This window comes from Aedes aegypti, chromosome 3, assembly GCF_002204515.2.
Source record: "Aedes aegypti strain LVP_AGWG chromosome 3, AaegL5.0 Primary Assembly, whole genome shotgun sequence".
NCBI lineage: Eukaryota > Metazoa > Arthropoda > Insecta > Diptera > Culicidae > Aedes > Aedes aegypti.
This window is the reverse complement of record NC_035109.1, coordinates 92762368-92781434: the sequence shown is the minus strand read 5'-3', so window position 1 is coordinate 92781434 and position 19067 is coordinate 92762368. Positions and strand designations below refer to the sequence as shown.

At 38.7% G+C, this 19067-nt stretch overlaps 1 protein-coding gene across 9 annotated transcripts in view; it reads right to left on the bottom strand.

Moving 5' to 3' along the window:
• LOC5579293 overlaps positions 1 to 19067 on the bottom strand; it is a 232944-nt gene that overhangs the window by 167393 nt on the left and 46484 nt on the right. Inside the window, exon 1 of one of the 9 annotated variants that reach the window (XM_021855875.1) lies at positions 7917 to 7941. The exons of the other annotated variants lie outside the window; for them this stretch is intronic. The gene's annotated coding sequence lies outside the window, so the exon portion shown is untranslated. Of the gene's footprint in view, positions 1 to 7916; positions 7942 to 19067 lie in introns of those variants that run through there. 9 annotated transcript variants of the gene reach the window in all.

The window sequence follows — 19067 nt, the reverse complement described above, 5'->3', positions numbered from 1 at the left end:
TGTTATTCTATATAATAATTCTTATTATTTACAGCTTGTTAATTGCATCACGATATCTTAGCTTTTTGACGATGTCCAGCGCTGGTACATCTTCTTGTATACTTTTGTTGATATTGCTGTTTGCATTTGAGCTGCAAAGCTTGACTAAACATCCTCCAAATGCGGTAACAAAAAACAATCAAAGGACACCTAGCAACGATATTCTTAATCATCGCCGACCTAGCAAGAAAAATGTATCTTTGACATCGCATTTCTTGTGGAAAATCTTACCGCGTTTAATTTTCGCGCATTTGATATTTGCATTTCAAACGCACACAGCAGTACATCAAAGTTTTTAAGTGAAATGATGACTAACTGTTGAACGCTGAAACCCACTTTACGCCCACCGCAATTCATCAGTTGTCGGTCTGTTGAGCAAGAAAAGCTATATTCACACATAGTTTATAAATCAATTCAAAGCCACATGAATTTGGTTTATATAATAAGATAAAACATAATCAATCTGGCCAATATGTTTATAACATCTAGTTTTGATTCCAATCAATATTGCGCCTAGTATCGCGCGACACCTGGAAGCTCCATGCAACATACATACACACAAAGCATGTATGGCGTTGAGGCTTTCTCTTCCAACAGCAGACGTCGTGACGCCAGTTGCGCGCGCTTTCTCAATTCTTGCAAACCAATGCGAGCGTCATGGGCAATTTCTCTCTCGGGTGCACAAATTGGAGTGAACCAGATTTTACCTATACAACGCCACTGTTGCTCTAGAAATGTCAATACAAATGCACATTCCTGCTGTGTCCATACACACTATTTTCGTGCACAAGAAAGAGTGCACGGCTGAAATGAACATTCTCTGCAATACGATGGAGACGCATGGCAGTTTGTCTTGTTCGCTTTGCTGTTTTCGCTTGCTGGTTGAGCAAGACCATGGGAGGGAGAATCAAACGGTTTGTTCACTGAGGGCGATGCACCAATTGAAGGTGAAGAAATCAAACAACATTTTCAAGCAACTATCATAATGTATGTTGGAAATATTGAGAATCATAATACATATATTTCATTTGTTAGTTTGAAATCTTTGACTGTGCAGTGCACCAAGTGCACCTTAGGACGAGACGCCACTGCATCTTGGGGTAATGATCGATGACAAGCTGAGCTTCGCTAGCCACGTTGAATATGCCTGTAAAAGGGCATCTACGGCTATAGCGGCGCTTTCGAGGATGATGTCTACACGCAAATAAAACCGTTCCTAAAAATGAGCACTATCAGTCATGAACTCTGGAACAAGCTGATTTTCGCTTTACGAAAATACACCATGAATAGAAATCATGAATCTGGGAACTAAGTTCCACAAATCGTGCGTAACGCCTGCTCACTGATCGCTGACAGCTCAGAGAAATCATGGAAACGTGATATTTGTTCTGGTTAACGAGAACTCCTTTCACGTATACAAGAACACTGTTCTGGATCGCGTTCTGTATATCTGTGATTATAATGACAACTTTAAAAACCCCATCATTTGGCCCACTTTCTCAAGAAAAGTTTTGGGGAATTTTCTTCCGAAAAAAGAGAAGCTATTGTATGTTATCATTAAGGCAACATAGCAGTGAATTCACAAGTTGCACATCTGAAAACCTCCCCGAAAACTGCAAAATTTGGTTGAGTTGCAAAAGAAAAACTCCCATCGTTCGCCCCGTTGTAGAAGCAGCTACGCTCTCGAGGAAAAATATCGGCTATCGATTGCATATTCAGTCCATTTAAGCAGCAGGCTTCATTTTTCGCAGAAGCAACGTCGGGATAGGCGACCAATTCAATTAAAATTCACTTGCAACTAAACAATCTGCTGGAAAACAAAAAGATTTTGCCAGAAAATGAATGGCATCTTCACTCTCGAGTCTGTTTTGTTGAGTGCTACTGCGCATGCGTTATTATTATTGACAGCGCGCGTGAACAGAGTTCGCGCTAGCTGAAACAGGCTGGAACCAAATCACAAATATGAATTTAGAGGTTTTCAATATCGTGATCTCAGAATCATGGTATTGGAAGCGTTACGATCCGAAGATGCCAGTTTGGAGCCAAGAAGTTTGTTCTCAAATCAGTGAAAAAGTTCATGGAAATGAGATGTGCTAAATCACGCTTACGGGAACTAAATCACGAATCGGCATACGTAGTCCGTTCCGTTTCCTATGACATTTTGTTCACGTATATCGGAACGGATTTATTTGCGTGTAACAGCTCTGCTGTAATTGCCAGCAAACGCAAGCTGCTGGCAAGCGTGGCGCTATCCATACTAAGGTATGGAGGACCAATCTGGTCAAAAGCGCTTAGAACGAACAGAAACCTAAAGCGGTTGGAAAGCACGTACAGGATAATGTGCTTAAGAGTAGCAAGTGCATACCGGACGGTATCTAAAGAGGCCGTGTGCATCATAGCCGGGATGACGCCCATCGGGCTCATCATCAAGGAAGATGTTCAATGCTTCAACCAAAGGGGTACCAGAGGAGTCCGCGACACGTGTAAAGAGGAAACGCTCAGAAGCTGGCAGCAGGAATGGGATAACTCCCCTAAGGGTAGATGGACCCATCGACTAATACCAAATGTGTCAGATTGGTATGGTAGAAGCCATGGGGAAGTGAACTTCCACCTGACGCAGTTTCTGTCAGGACATGGTTGCTATAGACAGTACCTGCATAGGTTCGGGCACTCAGAATCTCCTGCGTGCCCCAATTGTGCTGGTGTAGAGGAAACAGCGGAGCATGTCGTGTTCGATTGCCCCCGTTTCATTGTTGTGAGAGGTCGCATGCTCACTACATGCGGAGGGGACACGTCCCCCGACAATATTATAGAGAGAATGTGTGCGGATGCCGAGTGCTGGAATGCAGTAACTACGGCTGTCACTCACATTATGTTAGAATTGCAGCGTCTATGGCGCGCCGACCAAGAGTTGGCTGCAGAGGATTAGCCCTGCCGAGGCTGGTCCCTTGTAACATTGTTTAAGTCGGCTAGGAGAAGCAGTTTGCCTAGGCTACTTCTGCTACACGTGTTGTGCTATATGCACTGGTCCCTTCCCGAAGAAATACCGTAAGGTGGTTCCGGGGAGATGAGGGTCTGAGTCCAAGGGTCATGTCGATGCACTGTTCACCACTTGAGCAATTCTAAATGAATTGCTCATGCACAGTGCATAGGCTGGTTTTAGCGGGTCGTCGTTGGTGCGTCATCCCCGCATTCCCTGAGTTATCTTCTCAGGGGATCTGTTTGCAGATTTCCCCCTTGTAAAAAAAAAAAAAAAAAAGCTGGAATTCCATAGAATCCACCAGAATTTTCTCCAAAGATTTGTTTTCAGAGCTTCCTTCAAAAAAATCATAAGTGCTCCACGAATTCATCCAGTGATTTCATTATTGATTTTCCTAGGATTTCCTCGAACATTTTCGTTGAGGATATCTTCGAATGTTCAACCTGTAATTTCTTACAGGGTGTCTACTCATTTACAGAAATGAAATTCCCTGTTATTTCCAGGTTTTTTTTTTTAAATAATTCCAGATTCAAGAAATTTTTCATATTTACGATTTTTTCCTGTTTACGATTTTTTTCATACTAGATGACTAATAAATTTATTTTCAAAGATTTTGACTTTGAATTTAGTGTTTCAAAGCCAAAATCTTTGAAAATAAATTGAAAAGAAAATCTAATGCAAGTCAGATATAAAGTGAATAATCTATTCGAACTTTATAAAATGATATAGCCTTTCCCTTGAAATGGGATACAGATTTATGGACATCAGCAACGCACCCAGCAAATTTTTCTGAAGGGCATTTTGTATCTTTACATAGATGATTGCTGTAGAATTCTTTCACATATTATTCCAAAGATCTCTTCAAAAGTTTGATTTGTTATAGTTTACGAACGTTCTACGTAATTCTTCTATGAATTTCTTTCAATACACATTAACGATTTTCTCTAGAAATAAAGAATCCCTCAAAAGTTCGTTTCATTCTTCAAGAAAATTCCAAATTCTTGAGAAATTTATTCATTGATTCTTTTATTGACTTCCCTAGGATTTTCTACAACATTTCCGTTCAAAACATTTTTAAAAATTAGAAATTCTCCATTTCTTTTAAATTGTCCAAGGAATTCTTTAAATATTTTTTTTTTTACAATCATACATTGAGGAGTGTTTTCAGGGAAATGCTAAGGATTTTGTTTTCAGATTTTCCTGAGATTTTTGTAATAATTTGGGAAGGAATCTCTAGGGAAATCACTAGAACTCCTAGAGCATTCCTAGGGATCTGATAAAAATATGATTCTTGTGAAATAGTGTGTGTCTCTAGAATGGTGCACAAGGATTCACTGCTAGCAGATTAAGGCAAAAAAGTAACTTCAAAGACAATGTTGATTAAAATAGTAACTTTAGAGATCTTACATCAAAATTAGACACTTTTTCAATAATTGCATTAAACTAGTGTTAAAGACTACAGAAAGAGACCTGCTTACCTGAGAAATGTACTTTATTTTGTATCTGTTGTAATTTTTGCCATTTTCCTACTTTTTTTTATTGTTGTACAATAGGCGAAAACATTTTTGTAAAAAAAAAATGGGATGTTCTCAAACATGTTTAATAAGCACCTAAACGACAACTAACTGGAACTGGGAACTGTACATGCATTAACCAACTCGGAAATATTGAGTTCTACTTCATTGATTAAATATGTTTTATGTTAATTTATGTGAATAACTAAAAAAATACTACAAAATGAAAGTACAGAGATAATTTTGAATTCCCTGATTATTCCCGTTTTCCCAGGTAGTAGACACCCTGTCTTAGGATTACTTCCGGAAGTTTCCAAGGGTTCCCTCTAATATTGATCAGGATTTCGTCGAAATGTCAACCAGGAGTTTTTAAGATAACTTAATGAATTACTCTGGAGATTACTCACACAATTCTATCAGGAATTCCTCCAGAAGTTCGCTGCAAAAAAAGAATCCAAGGAAGCCCTCAAAGTGTTTCTACAGGTATTCTCTCACGAATATCTTAGGACAGTAATTGTTACAAACTAATGAAGAAACTCTTGAAAAATAAAATGGATAGTTTTGAAACACCGTGAAGTAATCTATGATGAACTCCTGCAAGGATCTTAGGAAGAAGTACTGAACTTTTAAGGATTTTTTGGAGGATGTTCTACATAAATTGCTACGTTCAATATTGAAAAATAATAAGTCGAATCCCTGGATAATATTCTGCACGATTTTCTTAAGATATTCCTTAAACATATAAATTTGTGAAGGAATTATCGGAGGAACAATTGCTGTAGTATTTGTTAGCGTGGAACCCTAAGTGAACTTTTGAAGAATACGAGGCAATTTTACTACGGAAATTACTTAAGATGTGCTTAGACGCATGGCAGAAGTAATTCCTGCATGAAATGCTGGAGAAATATCTAGCAAAAGCGCTGCATGAGGAATTCTTGGAAGATATTCTTAGCAGATTACCTAGGATAATCCTGGAGGATTTTTGGAACAATTGTTGGAAAAAGTGTGGATGAATTTTTAAGAGAGTCCATATCAAATTGTCCGAAAAAATAACTGGATAAACATTGTAGCAAATCTTGGAGGATTACATGTATGGAATAAACTTTTGTTGACTGTCTTGGAAGAACTCTAATGGGTACCTTTGGAAGATTTTCACATGAAAAAATCTTGGAATAGATTTCAGAGTAATCCTTGAGGAACTTACTGAAGGTAGTATAGGATTTTCTGGAGCAAATTCTAAACAAATTCGTCTGAGAGTCCCTTGAAGAATCCCCAGAGAAATTTCTGGACAAAGTCCTGGGAGAGTTGGTGTAGTCCTTTAATGTATGACAGACAAAAAATTTGGACAAAATACTCGAAGTATTTTTGAAGCTTTTTCCGGACAATGTGAGGGGAAATTTCAGAAGAACCTTTGGAACATTAGTTTTAAGAGGATCTGAAAGTACAAGCAGAAAGTGGCAAATAGTGACTTTAGCGACAGTGGTCTATGTTTACATTAAACGACGGGGATGTTGGTCTAATGGCTACCGCTCCTGCTTCGTAAGCAGAAAATCGTTGGTTCAATCCCAAGCCCGTCCCTTTCCTCGTACTTTGTAGTTGTATCTTTCACTTGCTTCTATCTACCACTCTTAATATATCATAGTTGATCTATCACAGTTCATAGCATTTGCTAGAATCCGAGACGGACAGAAATAAACCGTTTCCCTACGATTCCATTCATTCATCGTCAAAGCACGCCTTTCCTTACGCTTGATACATAGGCAGTCTGCTAACCAAACCAGCAAGCCTCTCTGTCATAAAAATGACTCCACCCCTTCACCCTTCCCGCATAAACTGGCGTAGACGCAGTGGTATATACGGTCTACCGTGGAAGCCAGTTGAATGCATCATCAACTCATTCCCCTTCCCCTCATTGGTCTGCATTCTGACGTGGTGGGCACCATTGTTGCCGAAACATAGAAGATCACCAGCACGTATACACTGAGGGTTTGTGTTAATCCCAAGCAGTCATCTGGTTGGTTTCTTGTGTAAGTGCAGCTGATCTGGCGATACTGTAGTAGCAACCACGGGCGGCCAATCAAGCTCAAGCTTAAGTGGTCTATGTTTACATTTAAAATGCATACTTTTTAAAGACTTTTAGTTTTCATCTTTAACTTCCATTGAAAACAAATTTTAGCTCAGGACAATTTGGGACAAAAACAAATATAGAATTTGTAAAGTTCCGATAAACATCGAACATTTTTCAGTGAAATCCTTATATTTATCGCCACTTATGTAGAAATTTTATTTCATTTTATTTTTCTAGGATGACTTTTTGAGAAAGGTTTCGAATGATGAACAATGAAACCCTATCAGAACAAATCATTGATTTTTGACCACCTGATCGCCCATAGTTCCACACACTCTCGAGCCAGCTGTGTGGCGGGGGCAAAACACGGAGGACCGGTGGAGAGGAGCGTCCACCGCCCGCCGGGAGGCCAAACGTAGTCCAAAAGAGTGCGATATCGATAGTAAAGCCGAAAGAATTTCACAGTTTGCTGTTCTTGTTGGTACCTCTACTACATATGTAGTTAGGTATGTGTGTTGTGTGCATGTTGTATATTGTCCACTTTTCATCGCAACTGCCACAGCTTGTAAGCACGGTTGTTTGCTTCTAGTTCGAATTGTTTTCCTCATATAGTGTGTAGTTAGCAATTCCTTTTTTTTCGCTGTTTATCGAGTGCTCCATTCGACAGAAGTTCCTTTTTTGTTGCTTGCACTGGAATCGAAGTGATATGTATATTTAAATCCGTACTCAACTGGCGGAGCGGATTTGCTAGAAGAACAATGCTTATGTTTTTTTTAAATGAGTGGACTGTTTCAAAGGTATGAAGAATATGTTTTGAATGGACGGCATCTTCAAGAGTAAACCAACAGCAAACGTATACAATTTTTGAGTTTCAATTCCCCTAATCAATGCATTTTTTTTTGACCCAAATATCGTTATCATATATAAAAAAGATATGTTTTGGTTAGTGTTTCACACAAAAAACACAACAGAAAAGGTTAATGTGGCTCAGTTATTGATTATTCAAGGTAAACAAAGAGAGCGTCTCAATGTTAGATCAGTCCTTTTCAAAAATCCCGCGAGAAATCTTAAAAGAGACCTGCTACTAGCAGGAATTCGTTTTAGTTTTCGTCGTTTTGCGATTTGATTGATCTGAAACGTCCAAAGTTCCTAGCATATAGATTATACAATTGTGCTTAAATTTCATCCTCGAAAAAAAATTCTAAAAGCATGCTTTACACAAAAATACGATTGTACGCTAGAGGGACCTAGTTATCATTTTAAAATGTGCGGGTGTAAACAGTTAATAATGTATTATTACCACAAAATAACGTACTTGAATCACTGTGCTGTGCTGTATGGTGATGAAACTCTTTCGTCATTCTTTAGCTATTTACCTGCAAAAGAAACAAAACAGTAGAATAAATTATTAATAAATGTTTACAAAGTTTTGAATGTTCAAATGTTATATGTTACGTTGTTAATACTAGTATTGTTTAGAAATCTGTTGGACTTTAAATCAAAATGAAAATTATTTTCGTCCAAATGAATGTTTTTTGACACACTTTATGTTGGTTTTGAATTTAGGATAATTCAAAAGCTTAGTGAATTTAGTAGTTTTACAATCGATAATCACTTAGATTTTTTGCACTTCCTACTGACAATACTTAAGAAAGATGCAAAACAAGCATATGAACAATGTTTAATTTATAATGTTGGCTTACATCGTCAAATGGATCATTAAAATAACCAAAACGGTCGCTATGAAAAGCACAGATAGCGGCGTCAGTCATTCAAGCGTATTGTGTGTGTCAAGAAGTATGGGTTCGATTCCAACTCTAGTCGGAGAAATCTTTTCGTCAAATGACAAATTCTTCACTGGGTTGATAGGTGTTATGTTGTCTGTTGCCTATATGGATTGTGCAGTCTGTGCAGCCTCTAGCTGAAGACGGTGTAAATTGTCTATGCTATGCGCGTAATATGTCTCTGGTTTGAAAATACCAACGCAGAATTCCAACGAGGTAATCAAGGAGTAGTATTGATTTGTATGACGCAGATGACACCGGCTTTAAACAATGTTGCGCAACTTTCCAACCAAGCAAAACAGCCTCAAAATACTTTGGATCACCTGAATAAGCTTTTGTCAGTCGACAAAAAAATCCGATTCTCTTTGTTTACAACAGCACATCATTATTGTCATCTGTGTTCGGTACGACGACAGTTGACCTTGCACCCAGTCAATATCCCACCATTCGCCATAAACTGAAATTCACGCTCTTTCTCTCTCTCTCGGCTTCTCTTTGTAGTAAGTAGAGTCAGTCATCCAACCATTCACATAATCTGTCACTGGCTGACGTCAAACTTTTGCTCCCCGTTGACGACGACGACGACGACGCCGCAAAACTTGTAATACAACAGCTACTGGGGAGGAAAACCCTGTTCGCACATGTTGTTTGCTTACAATCCAACCCATCCCATCCCTTTCTTATTTGATACAACGAGTACCGAACGTATATTGTAGTTTCTCGTAAATATAAGACTGCACTCGATTTTTGGCATTCTGTAAGCGCACTTCTCAAAGAATATCTAGCACTCAACGGCATCTTATATTCGAAGCTAGCTATGAATGGATTTACTACTACTTACTCCAGAACAGCCTTGCCGTTTCGCTTACATGTGAAAATTTCGATATCTACAATCGAACGAATAGGACTGGCTTTACTACCGACTTTGGCGGTCTTCGAAGCGGAACGGAGAGCGAAAGAAGCCGAAGCGGTAAACTCTCGGTATAATACTCAACAACAATGATGTTGTGGTTCTGAGAAGAACCCATGAAGATTTGCCGATAGCAACACGTTTGGGTTTGGGTGTTTACGATGTGAAAAACAGATGCATTGAATTTTTGTATGGTTCTCTTTAAGACGGTCGTGTCTTTTTTTTTCTAAAACTTTAACTGTGAATGTTCTAATTGTTTAGCCAACGAATTCATATAATTACAGCGGCGATTCCCTCACCTCAAATCTTTCTGTTCCACGAACAGAAATTCTTGAATTTCAGCGACTAATTTGCATCCAATTAGTAGGGATTTGTTAGAAAGGATGTTTCCAATCATTAACTGTTTGCTTTACAATCTAAAAATGATGCATTAGCCATTTCTAATGCCTCCTTTCAGCATCCCCGGTTGCGACCCACGCGCTCAATTTCCTGCAACACCTTCCTTTTTGCCCCATGTCATCCGCGAAGCAAACAAACTGACCGGATCTCGTAAAAATCGTACGTCGTCGGCTGTACGAAACGAACCCAGCTCTCCACATGACACTCTTTAGCGCAATGTTGAACAAAGGCACCACAAAGCCCCTTGCGGGATTCGAACCAAATGGAGTGTTCATCTGAGATCTTGCAATTATGAACACCGTCTATCATCGCTCCAATGTTATTCTCGGCATTTTTTTGTGGATTGTCGTACCGCAAAGATCTAGTCCGTCACGAAGCCGGCTTGATAACGTCCCACGAACTCGTTTGCTATTGGTGATAGATGATCTGGGCTAACACTTTGTAGGCGGCATTTGATTTAGAATGTCACCCGTCGTGTAGATAAGGCATATACCGCCTTCCTTCCACTCCTTCGGTTCTGTCTTCCAGATTCTGACTATCACCCGCCAATGCAGACAAGTGACCAACATTTCCGGGCCCATTTTGATAAGTTCCGTTCCGATATTATCCTTTCCAGCTACCTTGATGTTCGTTAAGACGTAGTAATTTTTCCCACTACCTGGAACCTCCACGTATGTGCCCTCAGCGCCATTCAAATGTTTGTCGTAGTGCTGCTTTCGCCTTTCCATCACTTCATATCCGTCGAACCAAATGCTCCCATCTTTATCCCTTCCCATTTCGGCTCGCGGTACGAGGCCTTTGCGGATTGCATTGAGTTTTTGATAGAACTGCTAAAGGATCTAATTGAGCTGCTTATTTTCTCGATATCACAGGACCAGGGATTGAATTCGGAGAGAATTGAGAGTATCTTTCGCTTACCGCTCTCTGTAACAATCATGATCCGCAGCACATCATGAGAGTCTGTATATTATCTTCTGCTACAGCTCTGATTAGATCGAGAAGATAACAGTGTATGATAAAATACATCTAAACAAGCTTCAAACCTGGGGAACAGTATTGTTATTGCATGTGAAATATAACACCAATTCCCATTGGTAAATAAGCGAGAAACATTGGGTTACTCGTCGCTCTCTCTTTGGGGCTCTCGCTCACTGCTGTTATTTATCAAGCTTGTTACAACTTGCGAAACATTGCTGATCATGGATCGAAACAGATACGATGTTCTTCTTTGCTTGCATCGAAATTAAATGAGAACGAATACTGCAATGCCCGCTCAAGACATAAAGCCACATAATATACGAATTGATAGGGCAACGTTGGTAAAGAAAGCTGGAAGTTTCCCTAGAACACTTAGTTGCATAGTATCTCTGTACTAGTACGAATTTAATGCCAATATAAGAGGTAGATGTTAAATATGCTGTAATTTCTCTTACACTGTTAGTCTGTTTTCGCCTTTCAGCATCGCATGTCTCACATTTTATAATATTTTTGGATAAGTTTTGTTGCATATAAGAAGCAGGGCCAGCGACTAAGCGTCTAAAAATATGAACTTTAGATACCTCTTGTCTAAAAACAGAAACCTAAAAGAGACTGAACAGGAACCGAAAAGAGACCAAACAGGGATCAGGATTCCCAGATTTTATAAGGATTCTGCAGAAAATCTAACCAGACATCTCTCAGAGGTTATTTCGAATTATTTAGTTTTAAGATTTTTCAGAGAAATTACATTAGGATGTTTTCAAAGTTTCCTTCAGTTATTACTTACGAAAATTACTTCAGGAGCTGATCCTGTGATTTTCAAAGAATTCCTTAGTGATTTTCACTCAGAATTCTTTTGACAATTTTTCAGGATTTTTTTTTCAAATGATACCTCCAGTATTTACTAAATAGAATCCTAAATAGAAATAGATTTTTTTTCAGAATTTCTCGAGAAAGTCTTCAACAAAATAATCCTAGAAAAGCTTCCAAAATTTACGTTCAGGTCTTCAATAATTCAAACAATTTCAAAGATATCTTTAAAAATTACTCCATAGATATCTCTGGGAATTTCATAATATTTCTTCTAAATTTTCCGAAAATTTCCCAAACAAGTCTCTAAAGGTATACGGAAATTCTTCAGGGAATTATCATGAACAACAGAAATTGTTGGGATGTCGGGAGCCGATTCGGGGGACATATCTTGAAGTACTCATTGATGAAACTCCTGATTAAATAAAAAAAAAAACGATCAAATAATCAGCTGATGGAACATATACGTCGTAATTGCTACTCCGTGATCAATCCGAATAGTGATATTTCGCAGAGAACCATTATTCAGATAGAGCTTGGGTTTTAGCTTGTTTTTGCCATCTTCAATGTATACTGAATACTGATCCTCCCCTAAATATTTCTAGATTGTTAACGGCCCCGGCAACGGCCTAACGTCTATCGGGAGGAGGGGAATGTTAGTTAGTTAGCCGTTGTTACTAGAAAACCGGAGAGCATTTCCCACAGCTACTTTGGAAACAGGAGTATTTTGATGGTGATGGATGAGGTTTTCGACCGTAAGGATGTCACTGTGGTACTGGTAGTGGTTTAGTCAATTCTAGCGATGGATAGAACTGAAGATGTATGGTGTCATTAACAAGGATGACACAAAGAGAAAGATAGCTATTAGGTGGCATCCATAAATTACGTAACGCTCAAAGGGGGGAGCGATAGCCATTAGACTACCAACTCCTGGTTAAATAAATGATAAACTCTTGGAGATGAGAACTCTTGCAAGAATCTTCCAAAGAACTTCTGGACCTTTAATGAAGCCTACAAAATATTTAAAAACATTACCAAAAGAAACCCTGGGAAATACCCCAGTTCTCTGAAAAAACTTGGCCGGATTTTTTTTTTGAAAAAGTGTGTGTAGGAATAATCGGAGTAATTACACAATTATTTCCATAGCACTTTGTGGTGTGAAGCCCTGAATGTTTTTTTGAAGAATTAATAGTAAATTTACATAAGAAATATAGACTACAGGAATTATCTCTGGGTGAAATGCTGAAGAAATCCCTGGAGAAATCTCGAGAGGAAATTCCATGAGGAAATCTATCAGAGAGATTCCTAAGAGAAAACCTATTTTTTCTGGTAGATCCCATTGAAGAATCCTTGAAAGAATGTGTGAAATGCTGGATGAAGAAGCTTAGCTTATCCTGACTACACATATTTATGGTTGCTATTCCGTGATTGACCAAAGTCAATGAAGATGCATCAATGATCAACTAGAGTTTGGCTGGGATTGACCATCATCTTCTTCAGTGTGCATAATTCAGTGCCTCTATTTATGCAGGGTTGATAACGGCGCCAGCCACGTCCTTGCAGTCAGGTGAGAGGGGGGGAAGGAATGTTAGTGTGTAACCTATGCTATTTGGAGACCGCAAGGTTACTGGGAGAGATGTTTGTTAATGGGGAGGATTGTTGGGTCTCAGGATTCACTTTGATAAGCAATAAGCCCATGATAAACAATTATTTGTGAACTATAAACATGCTTCGAAATATAATATTTTTAATTGATATGAAAAATTTCCAAGTAGATCAAAATAATGTCGACACCAGAATCCTGGCTGATTTCTTAGTAAAGCGTTTTGTACATTTTTGCCAAGATCTTCAGTTGATTACTTGTTCGTCCATGATCTTCCATGATACACAGATATTGCGTACACGTTTAAAAGAAAACGAGTAAACTTGTATAAAACTATCAATATTCTTTAATTATTTCAATTTAAAATATAACAGTACCTACATACTTACAAAAATGATTGTAATTTTCCCTTATAGTACGTCAACATATTCAAGCGAGCTTTATGACGTAAATTGAAAGGTCCAAGTCATTTACATTGAACTTACTTTTATTAGAATCACAAATGTTTTTCAATTTTACATGAATGACGTGTTACTCAATGTAAAAGCAATTGAATTTAGATCTCTTATTTAACTCACACCAAGTGATTGGCCGCCCGTGCTTGCTATTCCAGTATCGCCAGATAATCTGCACTTACACAAGGAACCAACCTCAGTGTATAAGTGCTGGTGATCTTCTACTTTTAGGCAACAATGGCGTCTGCCACGTCAGAATGCACACCAATGTGCGTAAGGGGAGGAATTGATGTTGCATTTTACTGGCCCACTGTAGACAGAATATACCCCTGCATCTACGTCAGTGCATGCGGGAAGGTTCAGGGGTAAGGTAATTTTGTGGCAAAGATACTTGATTTTGATTAGCAGACTGTCTATGTTTCAGGCGTAAGGCAAGACGTGCTATAATGATGGAAGAATGGAAGCGTAGGGAAACGGTTGCATTGTCAGTCTCTGGCTCTAGCGATTGCAATGAACGAATAGATCGAGTGTCATAGATTAAGAGTGTAGGGTACAACCAGGCTTCTTCCTTGCTCTTGACTTATCCTCTTTCTCCCCCTTTTAATGATCAACTACAAAAGAGAAGCGATTTTACCCACACACAAACTGAGCGTACGAGCTCTGCGGGATGAAGAGTTCACACGTTTGTGTTTTGTTATTTTCATTCCCACTGTGGTGAAGAGCTTGTTTTGACAACCTCAGTGCTTAAAAGAGAAAGAGATTATTTTCTCCCTTTCTCAGTTAGGGGAAGAGCATGTTTTCCCATTTCTCAGTTCGGGGAAGAGCATTTCCAGACAGCTCTTCGTTGTCTCTTTGTAGCTCTTTGCCCAAAAGGGCAAAGAGGACAGCGAAATCATGCTCTTGTGTTGACGGAGAAACCAACCTCAGTTCATCCCAAAAGCAATGATGATGTGTTTGCAGAGCCTCGCAGTAAGCTAGAGCTGTCAAATGGAAGATGTGCGTTTGGATAGAGCCAACGCTTCTCTCCACTCTCTCAGCCACATATTATTCAACCAACAGCGAATGCTGGTTCATAATTGTTGTGAGCGTACGAGGTCGCTTCATCTATCAGATCAAGATGAGCAGAATAAAGCCTGGGTACAACTACAAAGTACGAGCAAAAGAACGGGCCTAAGATTGAACCCATGACCTTTTGCTTATGAAGCAGAAGCGGTAATTATCAGTCCACCAACCCCATCATTTATGAGTTTTTAAGAGATGTATATTTCTCAAAAAAAAAAAAAAAATCTTTCATATATACCATGTGCTTGCAGAGTAATAATTGCTTTTTAAATGTATTGTACAACGAAAAGTCAAGAAACAAGATATTGCATTGGTTTCGTTCGTAAATTATGTATTACAGTCATAAATCGATTAAGACAAGCTTGCAGGCTGCATCCGAAAAAAAAAACAAGAAAAAAGAAGAGCCTCGCCCCAAACAGTTGGGTCCTCCAAAACGGCACCATCGTATATGTAAAACCCACGCGATATTTGAGAACCCGATCCACCATGAGGTAATCCGGTTATTCAATGTTTATCTAAACTTCCAACAAGCCACTTTCGAGCTTTCTTGCCGTTTCTTGTTTGCCGTATCATCATCGCTTCCACAAGCCAATCGCGTTTGTCGTAACCGAGAGAGTAGAACGGAATCTGCCCATATAGGGTGGCTGGTTTGATGCTCGTCATATCGGTTTCTATTTCGTGTATACAGTTCTACGAAAAAGACGCATGCAAGGAGCCACAAACATCTGTGCACATAACAAAATCGACAATATTTGACGTCTATTTTACGCCTCATAAGGTGAAAACAAGAACCATGACCCTACGATGATTGTAAACACCTACCATTATGAAACTCGCTTGATTCTAAGTCGCGCTACGATCAGTTTACATATATATATATATATATATATATATATATATATATATGTGTGTGTAAGTACTCACACCAATCAAGTTCACTTCCCACGCCCATCATCATCGTAGTACCGCTGCTGGTTCTGGTCGCCGCTAGTTGTCGATTAATAACGTTGGGTAAACATATAGGCTTACAATTCAGATAAAGAAACCTCGCAGCGCCGCCGAGCCATGCCCATATTGATGCTTCGCCACCATGTCGAAAATCCAATCAAAAGCTACTAGTCCCAACACACTTTTCGATTGCCGCAAATAGATTGCATGTAGGTTGATACTTGTGCTGCACATAGCATTATAAACATCGGCGTTAATAGGGACGAGGGGGTTGACCCAACATAAGCAACATGGAATCCATAGTCGAGTTACAATCAAATTCTTGAATTGATTGAATACATGCATTTTTGAAGCAACTAGCAAATCCTTCAAAAATGAATGGTATTTGCGATATGAACATTAGGCCAACGCACGCCTATCGCATACTTCAGGGTTCGATTCCAAGTAGCCTCAATTTTTAAGCCAAATTCATTAAATTCATACCGATTTATTAAGGAAAAATTCTATAAGACGTTTCTACGTATTCGATACTTCATTTGCCGCAAGGGCCGTGCCCCCTATGTCAGCTTCTTATTTACGTCCATGACTATAAACCGTCGGATGATGGCCAAGCGCATGCCATTGCAACTCCCGGTTTTGGCAATTATTCCCCAAAACATCCCCATCTTGCTGCCGGACGCTGCTTGCTCTTGGCGTGACTTTTTGCGTTCCGGTCTCGTAAAGCTAAAAGGCGGTGCATTTTTTTTTGCATCCCATTACCCCATTCCTATCACCACCCCACCCGCCCGCAGGGATTATATTCATTCCCGTTTACAGTTAGTGGCTAATTTAAAAACGGTGAATCATCGCAAATCGCTCCGGCTGCTGACTGCACTTTCGGTTCATATGACGCGCGCCTCAACTAACGACACTCGGCGTAGATATGCATAAATGTGCCTGCATTATAACGCAAACTCTTTCGCTCCGCAACCGTCGTAGTCGTCGTCGTCATCGTCGTAGCCTGTTCCCTACCCGGTGGAGCGACAACGAGCAAGTTCTCCAAGTGCACCCTAGAACCGTACCTAATAATAGGAGGGAATGGTTGCACGCACTTTGCCCCTGAACCACCGTATCGTCCCGCCTCTTAGCCATCCCCGTCTTCTAATAATGCAAATTGCGTTGACATTGTGCAGCCTGGCTCACGAATGCTCTCCCGGTCGGTGACTGCACTGCAGTTTGTCTAGCATGAAAGTCGCAAACGTGGCGTTGACTGTTGCCTGTATAAGTCACTTTGGCGGTCAAGGTGTGCCTGGATACCTCCGTGAGCTCCGTGAGTTGCACGCAGGAACTAGGAAGGTACGTGCCGGCGGCGGTTACACGGAGGTGCAACTGCAATCAAGTGCAAGCGCGCCTAGTTGACAGCGATTGTTCTAATATCCAAGTAGCTAGGTACCAACCTAACCTAGTCATCACCGACGTCGATATTTGAATGGTATGACGTAAGGGAAAAATTACTGCATCGATAGTGGTTGGGCAGTTAGCTGTGTTGGATATTTTAAATGTAACAGGGAAATGCAGGGCTGTTACAAAAACTTCAAAATCGTATTCGCGAAAATCGCGACTTCTGAAATTTAATCCGCGCCTAAAAGCACCAATACGCGCCAAAAAAATGTTTTTTTCCAATTGTTACTGAAATCTTAAATCATGTCTCAAACAAACATGTACATATACAAAACTTTATGTCACAATACCCAATAAATTTTTCGTAAAAAATATCTTAACATTGTTGTGAACACTTAAGTGTTTTAACAAATTTCTGTGTTTTATAATTGATGGAATTTTCTTTGGACCGTAATCTAGGGGCAAAAAAATCACTATTTTATAACTTGCTGTTACATTATCCTTAGGAACAGAGATATTGTCAACCTCAATTCGGCAAAACCAGTACTTCGTTGATCTCTGTCAGTGTATGTAACTGATTTTTTAGGAAATAATATTAGAAGTATCATAAAACTAGCTTGTTTATCAAAAACTGAAAATGACCTACTAGGGCGAAATTGATCATAATACAAAAAATAAAATTTAACCCAGTTTTTTATTTTCGATCTAAATTGTTCGTTTTTTAAAATCGTTTCAAACACGTTTTGGATAATGATAATTTTTTTCGCGAATATATGAATTTTGGTTTTTGATTTTTATAAATTTAACTTTTGAACTTCTTTATCCTTTTATTTTTTCTTGAAGATTACTGATTTTTGGCAATAATAAAAATTTAAATTTTTAACAGTACATTTTAAAACATTTTTTTCTAAAACATTTTTTATTTTACGTGTAATCAACAAAAACACAGGTTTGAAGGTGGTTTGAAGAAGCCTGGTGATGTGGCTCTTCTTCTTTGATAGGGTGATTGTAGAAAAATATTACATTTGTAGGTTATAAAAAATACAATTTTTAAAACATTTTTCAAAAAATACGAAAAAGTTTAAAAAGTCATAAAAAACTTTCCTCATATGCGCGTTATAGTTTAAAGTTTAATCCCAAAATAAAATCATTTTGATTTTCGAGCCACGAAAATATATACAAAATTCCAAAGTTTACCCGTCTAAAGGCGGCGTTGGGTGTTAGAGGGTTAAGAACAATTAATTTCATTATATACTAAATTAGGGTCAAACATCCAGCATCCTAGGAACTATTGCATTTTGGTACCCATCAAATTCGCCAAGTGATCAATTTGACCCTGGATTACGGTAATATTTCCTTAGTCCATCAGTAATACAGTACATTAGATTATACAATCAAAACTATTTAGAAATTCCATACAAGATGCCCAACTTTCTAGGTCCAGATCTGAGCAATCCTTCTAAGCAATTGAGCAATTCATCCCAATAACCTTTCCAACTGAGACGCAGAGGTATACTCGATTTCTAGTAACAATAGTTGTCTAACTAACATTCTTTCTCTTCCCCGATGACAAGGACGTGGCCTCCGCCATTATTAACTTTTAAATTATGAGCTCTCGGTTTGTGCACATTGAGAATTGTAGAATTCAAATTTTTTTCGATATTGTATCTAGATCAAATCATGTCAAATCATAGATGAGACGTCATTTAAGCTTCAAAAGCAGTTTTCCTGAAAGCTGAAACTTATTCTATGAAATTGTGTTCACTGTGTTTCAGTTGGAATATTGAATATAGTGAACACATTTCATGTAAAATTCTTGACTTTTAACGGAAACACTGCTTTAGAAAATTCTCAATACAATGACGGATTCTGCTTCCTTAATATTCCAAATGTTTCAAACTATTGAAGGAAAACAAATAAATACCTGCAAAAACTGATAACAGCAAAACTGGGCACCTAGTGACAATACTATAAAGAGCACTTTACAGCACTCAATGAGAAGGCGAGAGTTTACATTTTTGAATATACATTTTCCTAATGATGTAATGCACAATTGTTCGTATCAAAATAATTTGTTGTTGATTTTCCTGGCATGTCTACAGTCTGACTACAGTCGGTTAAGATCAAATCAATCGTG